Raw genomic sequence first — 10,379 nt, forward strand, 5'->3', positions numbered from 1 at the left:
ACAGACAATTGATTACATAATATTTCAAACTTATATTTTACATTCATTATATCCAAAAATATGACAAAATTAATGAAAAACATTATATATATTTATTTGTTGAAGAAGAAAACAAAAATAATAATGTCTGCTCTTTATAAACAATAGAAGTTAGTATATAAAATATAATATATAAAAATCAGATGACAAAGTGTAAATTATGACCGAGTCAACACAAACAAAAAAGAACCCTTGATCTAACCCACGAAATTAAATTACTCACATTTTATCGGTTTCATTTTATAAAGACTTTTACTTTTATTTATACCTTAAATTAATCTATTATCCTTTTCAATTTCAAAATTCAAAAAGACATGGCATTAATCTATTATTCTTTCATCGTTCGCGAGATTGGCAGAATTTAAGGTTTTGATCGTCCATGAAGGATTCTTATTGTGTTTTGTTCAACTGGTATGATGTGTCTTCTGTTTGTTTGTTCTCGATCACGTTTCCTTTTATTGTTTACCAATCTTAGATTAGGTATTTTAGGTTTTAACAATATTATTTTATAGGAAGTTGCTATTAAACTCGAATCGATTCCGATGCTTGTATAGAGACAAATCATAATCGTAAAACACCATTCATATCGATTTGATGTTCCACAATGGTTTGTAATGATCTGTACAATGATTTTTCATACATCGGTTTTAACCGAAATTATATGACATACTATCACTTTCTTCAATGGGAATTACACAATCCAAGATGTTACTAATACTTTAAGTTCAACGTTGATATTAAAAGAAACTATATTACCAAGTCAATGACGTGATGGTATATAGCTCATTGATCAGAGGCATGACGTAATGTATTTTTATTTGTTTATAGGACTACATTGTGGAGTATGATCTTCCATACATTTAGCTTTGCCTTCCATGTTCACAATTTAACTTCATTTTTTGTCTTCTAATAATCTCGGAAATATATCCATCTAGTTGGTCGAAGTTGAGGATAGATATACTGCAAAAGGGAATGCCTTGCTTTTTCATAATATTTTTTTGGTTATACCAGATTTTCAAAAACGTCAAATGCATATATATCAAGTACTTTTTTGTATGTTGATCCTCTATACCATCTATTCACATATGACATGTTAACATTGGTATAGCATTGATGTGATTTTTATTTGTATATTGTTATGTTTATGTACATGTATAATAGTATTTGTTTAATACATCAATTTTTTTTAAATAATTATGTGTGTTAGGTGATTAACGATTTCCGTGACTTGTACAGAAAAATCAAATGTAGGCGAAGGATGATACTGGATATAAACATGTGTTGGATATATCTTCAGATGTGACGTTCGGTTTTCCAAATGCTATGAAGTATAATGACGAAAAAGCTAATGTTTATATGATGGCCTCAATTTTGTTGGAGAAGTTCGAAGAGAATGACTTCAGTTATTAAGATGGGTTACAGAAGAGGTAACTATCATAATTTGTACCAAAACCTTTTGTGAATATGAAAGCTTGAGGTGATAATATGGATTGGTTGGGTCATGGGCAAAAGGGTTTGGAAATAAATTGGAAACTTGTAAAATGTCTCTTTACTTGCATCTCTGTATTTTTTGGCAGCTGACATATTTAACCATTTACCCATGAATCACTTAATTTGGAACACGGTGCATTATATTTCAAATTGTCAAATTGTACTATTAAAGGGTTGAAAGTCAAAATCGCATGTAGTCGTTTCGTGTTGGGTAATTAATATGGGTATTATTGAAATATAACACTTATATTGATATTGATTGATTATGGGATTTTAAGAATTAGAAACACATATAATAGATGTTGCAAACGTAATTATCTCTAAACCATGTTCACCTTCATCTCTTAGTTATGTTCTCTTGTATATAAATGTGTGTGTTTTAAGATCATGCCTAACACAGGGTGTTCAAGCAAGGGTGCGACCAACACACACCCAAGTACTAACATGGCGTGTTGGAGGTGTTTTATTGAGGCGTGTGTGCTTGGTGCACGGAGAAGCAAGCAGGGTGCAAGTATTTTTCTTATTTTTGATTGGTTCATTTTCCCTTTTAAATTATTTTTTATCCTCTTTTTTACCCAACTTTCAATCAGATTTTAACACATCACTTAACACGTCACTCAACACTTCATCCCATTATTTACCAGTTTACTAGCACACCTATCAAACACCTCACCCCTACCCAACAACATGCCACAACGTCCATCATTGTTAAAGATGGTCTAATTATTTGATGACCTAACTATTTGTTGCATAGATCATGCTTTTTTGGGTGTATATGAGATTGATACTATTGGCTAAAAAAGATGTCAAGATAATGATCATCAAAGGACATCAACAATGCATTGTATCTACTGATCAAAAAGCTTGATGGAGAAAGATTTTACGAATTATCATAAACATATTTTGTTATTTTAATCTTTGTTTTTGTTCAGGTTGATGGACAACTTTACTGAGTTAACATAGGCGGCGCTTTCATTTGTGAAGTTAGGTAAGTGTTATTGTATCACCTACTTTTCAACATTCTTTTAAGTTTTATTTCAATTACCTTACACAACTGACATAAAATAAAATGTAAGTAATATGCAGATAAAAGAAAAAATGAGACTAAGTGTGAATGAGTCAGAATGACTACCATAGATCTCTCGAAATACAATATCATAGACATATAAATTTATATAGTGAAGTTACCTGTATATGTTTAAGTGTTAGTGATCTTTTTTCTCATTTATCTAAAGTTTTAAATATAGTAAATATATAGTTCAATGAATGTATAACTTCATTTTAATAATTTCCGTGCATAACCTCAAGAAGTTGTGTGACAGCCTAGTTATGGGCCTAGATGAAATAGGTATATTGTGTTATTTTTATTATTATAATTTAAATACGATATTTAAATTATGAGTAATTTATACGATTTAATTATAAGGAGTGAAATAATAAATTATGAGTTGATAATTCATTATGTGAGCGTAAGAATGTGCTCGTGACGATGATCACAGAAAATATCTGTTTTTGTGATTTGGACTTCATTAGGACTACCTAACGAATACGTTGTGTTTCAGATCACGGATATAATACGTGTATATTAATTGTATTTAGTGACTAATTCCTTTGTGGTTTACACCTGGCTAGATATTTTTATTTGACAAAATTCAACACAGGACCAACCAATTAATGCCATCTATCCTTGTTATTATTAGGGGTGTTCACAAAACCTTTAAACCGCAAAAACCGGCCGGACCGGACCGATTTTTTTGGTTCAGTCCGGTTTTGAATATTAGCGTTCCGGTCGTCGGTTTTGAGATCTCCAAACCGCGAAACTCGGTTCGGTTTGCGGTTTCATTAGGTCACCGGCCGGTTAAACCGAACCGGACCGGACTAACCATCAATGATTATACATAGATTGTAGAATACTTACTCTAAAAATATCTCCAACCTGCAGCTTCTTCCAAGGAATGGTTTCCCACATTTGCTCTTGCAGTACCTCAACAGAAGAATTATTGAACACTAAACGATAACAGTAACATAGTTGAGTAATGGTTCATGGGCCACTATAACCAGCTTCTAAGAATCATATTCATGGATATAACAAACATAACCAGTAAAATTTTTTATATTGCTCACCCAATCCTCAAATGCTTCCTTAACAAGAGATACAAAAAGCACGAGACTGAGTGGAAACCACGTTTGTAATTGGACTAACAGGACTGCAGAAAAACAAAACTATTATAGTCGACACTTACATAATTTGAAGCAATACAGAACAATTAAAAAAGTGAATTTCAAAACCGTCAAACAGGTCAAACCGGACCGGACCAAACCGGACCAAACCAACCAGTTAGACGACTTTTTTGGTCTGCTCTGGTTTTACTTTTGTTGAAACCGTGGTTGCCGGTTTGGTTTGAGATTTAGTCCAAACCGGACCAAACCGGACCGTAAACACCCTTAGTTGTTATTATCATTTTCAAAGAAAAAATAGAAATATGAAAAAGTAAGGTGGTGGGAGTGTATACGTGTTTCCTTATCTCAATTCTTTTGAGATTAAAAAAACTCAACACATGTATCACATTTAGTTCTTTTTTTTGTTTATATTTCCAATTTGGTAAATTGAGTACAAAACGCCAAACACCTTTTGGTGTCTTATATTTTATTTGATTTCATTTTCTTTATGCCATAAACACACACATATACGTAGGCATATACACCACACTTTGTGGTTTTAATTATTAAAAGTGAAATCAAGCATAGTAAAAGCTTATTCTTGCAATCAACAAGGTTTTAGTAAGGTTAGTATGAACTGAATGTTTATGATTTATATTAATTGATTTATATAGTTTTTATAGATTATGACAACTAATAGGAGTAATGATCAAATCTTATGGTTAGATGTGTATATGTTTAAATTGATAGTGATTATAGCTTGGTTATGATATTTGCATGATTCGGCTATGCTTGATGTGAGTTAAATTTGTATAAAAATGGTGATTTAAGTTTTAGGGTTCATACTTGCATAAAATTGGGGATTTTGGTACTTTGATCCTAAATCTTGTGTATAAGTGTTAGATCTTAGTGATTTTGAGTAAGGAATATGTGTATATATGTTTTGTGTATTTTCCTTGTGCTTTGATTTGGACCAAGAACCTTAAATCAAGCTTTTGGGCATAAAATCACCAAATCAGCGAAGCTGATGGTGATACAGAACTGCTCGAAAAATTGTGTCCCAGAAACAGTGCTCGAAAACCCTATTTGTTTTGTGAATATTTTCTGTTAAATGTGAAGTGTTATTCAACACTTGAACGCTATACTAACTTGAGATATTTTGTGATGATTCTCAGGTGATAAATGAAAAGGTGAAGGCTCGGTGATATAAGACAACTGAGTGCTTGTGCTTCCAGGTGAGTGGGATTATCTTTATGGATGTGATTATACAGTGACAAATATAGTGATCCGTGCCATGCTTATAATTAGACTGTGTAATGAGTAGGGGTGTTCAAAACTGGATATCCGAAAATTCGAATATCCGATTTTCGGATATCCGAAAATTCGGATAGTAAATTTGGTCATCCGAAATCCGAATCCGAAATTTCGGATATCCAATTTTCGGATATCCGAAATTTCGAATTCGGATACCGGATTATCCGAATATCCGAACTCAAATGAAATGTCACAAATTCACCTGAGTTCCAGACTCTGCCTTCAAGTTGTCTTCAACATATATTATAGAATAAATAAATGCAATGTTATAACAATCATAGTAATATGGAGTACCAGTGGTTATATGCACATGGTCCTTACTTAAACACTTGCTGTATTATTCTTGTGATTACCATTACCGTCATACAAGATTACTTGGCCTAAGCTCTTTTCACTATCCATTTTGTAAAAGCATTTCAAATGATAAAATACAAAATCGTTCTAAGTTAATTTTGAAGACCGAACAAATAAAGATAAACAAATCTGTTAAAGTAAGACACCTGCTACACAATTATATCCGTATCAAATCTTCATCAATGAGTGCATGATTAATTACATATTTCAAAATGATAGACTTCATTAGTCTTTCATACTTTGCTTGAGATATACTCCGTCTCTGTATTTTGCAGCTAAATCTCAGACTCGAAATGGGATAGCTAGTGGTTAATTGGTCATAGCTAAGGATTGAGTAAAGTAACAAATAAAATACAGAGATGAATGAATAAAGATTGAAGATGAGATGAACAAGATGGAAAGAGGCGTTAGATCTAGGGTTTTTGTAACCTATCTGCTATACCTTGAAATCTTGAATTAGAAGGTTACTTAAAAGTCACACGGCGCATAACCCATATAGCCCACTGGACACTAAGAGCCTGTTTACTTTTCTTCCTGTTAAGTCATTTATGGATATAGATAACTATATGGATACTGAAGGATATATAGGTTAAGTTATAAAATAATATTGTTGTTTCTTTTTTGATCAATTTAGATGTCTTAATGATAACAATTGACTACTTTACCCTCAATGCCCCAAACCTCAATACTTAAATCTCAATATATCGTAAAAAAATAATAAATAAATAAATAAATTTCTTATATCTAGCATCGGTGCAAAATCCAATATCATATTTCTAATCCCAAATCCAGTATCCAATATCTAATCCAACAACCAATGTCTTTTCTATTTCTAGTATTTTCAAAATAAAATTAATAAGCAATAATAATACAATAACAAATCAAACAATCGATGGCTATATCCATAAATCTTTTCTAGTATTACACAACAAGAAACAAAAGAAATTGTTTACGGGATGTAAAACGATAGCTATATCATACAATTTTTCTAGCTTGTTTCCAAAAAAAATCGAAGGAGTTGATGGAAGATAGTGATTTGAGTTACCATGTGCCGGAGCAGGGGACGGAAAGAAGAGGGCCGGAGAGAAGGGGCGCCGGAGTAGAAGGGGCGGAGCTGAGATGCCAGAGAATTGACTTTTTGTTTCTTTCAGTTTAGGTATAGGTATTTTGCCTCTTTGAGAGAGATGATGAACAAAAGATAGATATAAGGGCAGTGATGGAATATGGAGAGATTTATGGGGAGTACATAGGTTTTTGGGGTGAGCCAGACATCCATTTGTTAAGCATAAATTAATCATAAAGGTAAAAGTAAACAGCAGGTCTGGTGACCGAATAATGCATTAAATCAATTAAGTCCATAAAGCCAAAAGTAAACAGGCCCTAAATAAACTACAGATATATGCATATAAATTAATAATAAGTGTATTTTATTTCGGATATCGGATTATCCGAATATCCGAAAATTTTGAAAAATCGATCCGATATCCGAATCCGAAAATCCGGATATTCGAAAATCCGAATATCCGAATTTTCGGATATTATCGGATCGGATTTTCGGATTATTCAGATTGCGGATTCGGGTTCGGATATTATGAACACCCCTAGTAATGAGTCTGTGACCAGTATTGTGACTATATGTGATTATGTGCGCACCAGTGAACGTCGATGGTGAATTCCGACGTAAGAGGTCAATGCTATTTACCTTGTGTATTTAGGGTAATAGTATTGGGTCAAAGTGTTACTGATTAGTGGTATAGTATGAATGATGAGTGCATCACGTCTGGAAGACTATACCATTGAGTATGTAGTGTTGACTATCGGTATATTCGAGCTTGATCAGCTATGGGTTACCGGTCCTCTTGTGTATGGCTTTAAGTGATTAGTGACCAGTGCCTTTAAGCTGTGCTTGATGCTTGTAGATGTCCACCTAGATATTGCCATTCACTTAGCGTCATGCTAATTCCCCCACAGTGTTTTTCCCTGCAGGTGTATATTAGCAGCTTTTAGTGGGTTTTGCAAGGCAAGTGAAGATGTTTGACACAGTGTCACTCTGATGTGTTTTGTAATAAACTATATGGTTAAACGGCTTGTAGTAATAATGTATAACCAGTGTTTTGTGTAATCATACATTTCTGTAAATAAAATATGTTGTGTAAATCTTAAAGTCTTCCGCTGTGAGTGTCTTTTAAAAAAAATTGTATGTAAAAAGTACGGTGTTACAAGTTGGTATCAGAGCATAGGTTTGGCAGTATGTGCACTGTGTATGTGACTTACTCCCAAAATTATGAATGTGTCGTGTCGAACATCCGAGTGGGGAATAAGTGAATGTAGAGATATGTGCCTAGGTGATTGTGCTTAGTGATAGGTGCTAACGGGTTATTAACTAAGCTTTTGTGAGATGATGTGTTTGCAGACAGGTATGGTTGACCAGACCAGAAATAACACTGCCCCTGTGACTCCCGAACCCAGAATATTTAGAGCGCCATCAGTGGAACATAGTCTCGAAAGTGATCCAGATGAATATGTTCATAAGTTAGAAAGTCAATTACAGGAAACTCGAGAAAATGTAAAGGAATTGGAGGCCCACATCAGGCATTCAGCTGTGGTGTCTGAAGCTAATGATCCACCGATACCTCCAGGGTTTACTGGTACTCAGTATACATCTGGACCATCGGGTAGTGCTTCTCAACCACCCCAGTCGCAACCTCAAGTTCTACCTCAGGTGCCATCTCAATTTTCCCAACAATACCAGTACCCTCTTCAATATCAGTACACAACAACGAATCCATTTCAAACTCCTATGTTTCAGCAAGTGGTGAAGGAGAAGAAAAAGTGTACGTTCAAGCAGTTTATGGACTGTAAGCCCTCTGAGTATTCGGGTCATCACGATCCGATTGTGACAATGAATTAGCTAAGGGAAGTTGAAAGGTCACTGAAAGCCTGTCAATGTGAACCAGAATTGCGGGTAACTTATGAGAGCCAACTATTAAAGAATCGAGCTATGGTTTGGTGGGATACAATTACTGCTCCGTTGTCCGAAGAGCAACTCAATTAGATCACTTGGGAACAATTTGCTGCAAAGGTCCAGGAGCAGTACTGCACTGCATTTGATATTAACCGATTAAAGCAAGAATTCATGCAAATGACGATGACTGAAGACATGACAGTTGATGAAGCATTTGAGCAGTTTATGGACAAGTTAAGGTTCGTGCATCAGTGGATACCGGACGAACATTCCAGAGTGCAACGGTTTGTAGAAATTTTACGACCTGAATATCGTACGATTTCAAGACTTGCTACTACTTTATCACAAGCTCATATGTTGGCAAAGGTTACCGAAAGTGACATTAAGGCAGCCAAAAGTGTGAAAACTGAAAGTGTGTCGCAAGTGAAACCAGCGACAAGTCAGTTTAGCCAGCAATCTAAGAAGTTAAGTCGGTTTAAGCAAAAAGGGCAAACTAGCCATGGCGGATCAGTGTCAAGCAGTCAGAAGACATGGTGTAGAACGTGTAAGTCTTTACATAGTGGGCAGTGTTCAACATTAACGAAACGGTGTTTACGTTGTGGTATAGTGGGACATGAACCTCAAGATTGTTCTTTTAAGAATAATGTGTGTTGGAATTGTCAAAAAGAGGGTCACAGATTTAACGACCCGTCAAAGTACACTTGACGACCATCGTTATCTTGGTCCCACAGCTTGATCATAACTCTATATGAATTTAATAAATAACCTTGCATTCTTTATTTAAAAATGATTTCCTATAAAGGAAACCTATCAAAATATGTAAGTTTAGAAAAACTATACATTATTACTTAACTAAAAGTTGACTAAAACAAAGTCAACAGCATCTACTATTAAATGTATCAAAATAGAATGCAAGTTATTGTTTAACAGAAGCTGCCATCATAAATATGCAGACTCTCTAAGCACAGCGGAAGCAATCAATCATGAACCTGAGAATAAAACATGCGAGTAACTGTCAATAAAAATGTTGAGTGAATTATAGGTTTAATATTGCAAACAATATTTAATAAAAATCATAAAAATTTATGTTTGAAAACATAAAAACTCCTTTTTGGACCACAAAATTATATGCTAGAAAACATATAAAACATTATTCCATTTTTCGTGAGCCACCTGGTAACCACTTAACCATTTATTTACCCTTGCCAAACACAATAAATAATATACACCGAACAAGTGTATCTACAACAAAATACGAAGTACTAAACATTCCGATTATAAATTGCTAGCGCGACTAGCTCGAAATGGAGTTGTCAAACTCGATAGATCTATCCATAGGATTCGCGTTCACCAGTAGAAACCAGTGATTACAATTACCAGATTAGGGAATATTTTTGTTCGACTCACAATGAATAATTTAAACCAACTTCCACTTGTGTCCAATGCGTAAAAATAAAATGCATGTATTCTCATCCCAAAAGATTTAAATAAAAAATGGGACTATAACTCACCTTAATAGTAACGAAGTAACCAACACAATTAAGCGAACTGCAAATGAGTACAGTGATCAGGAATGATCACAACGTCGACCTATAAATAAAGCAGGTCGATATAAATAACTAACTTAGGTCAAGTCTTAGTATGATAGCTATTGTACATGTTGCAAGTAGACATAGAACAATACTCAGCATGCATCGGTTTGATTGGAACAGCGTACGGACACACAATTTCTATTTTTAGAAAGTTTCTATTTTTAGCAGGTTTCCATTTTTGGAAAGTTTCTATTTTAGGAAAGTTTCTATTTTTGGAAAGTTTCTATTTTTGAAAAGTTTCCAAATTTAGAAAGTTGCTATTTTTGAAAAGTTTATAAGTTAGAAAAGTTTCCTTAATTATAAAGTCAACAAAAGTCAACCGAAAGTCAACTTAAAAGTCAACCTTGGTCAAACATAGTCAACGTTAATTTTAAAAGTGTAAGTTGTAATAATAATGTAAGTTATAACGTTTATTAAAGTTAAATATGTCTAATTATGTCATAACATAAGTTTAATTAAATTAA

At 33.8% G+C, this 10,379-nt stretch overlaps 1 long non-coding RNA gene across 1 annotated transcript; it reads left to right on the forward strand.

Moving 5' to 3' along the window:
• The first annotated feature begins 4,127 nt into the window (after nucleotides 1–4,127).
• On the forward strand, nucleotides 4,128–7,493 carry LOC139856185 (uncharacterized). Its single transcript, XR_011761703.1, has 3 exons — nucleotides 4,128–4,316; nucleotides 4,866–4,925; nucleotides 7,345–7,493. It is a non-coding gene; the product is annotated as an uncharacterized lncRNA (long non-coding RNA).
• Nucleotides 7,494–10,379: the final 2,886 nt, after the last annotated feature.

The sequence above is a fragment of the Rutidosis leptorrhynchoides genome, chromosome 6, assembly GCF_046630445.1.
Source record: "Rutidosis leptorrhynchoides isolate AG116_Rl617_1_P2 chromosome 6, CSIRO_AGI_Rlap_v1, whole genome shotgun sequence".
Classification (NCBI taxonomy): domain Eukaryota; kingdom Viridiplantae; phylum Streptophyta; class Magnoliopsida; order Asterales; family Asteraceae; genus Rutidosis; species Rutidosis leptorrhynchoides.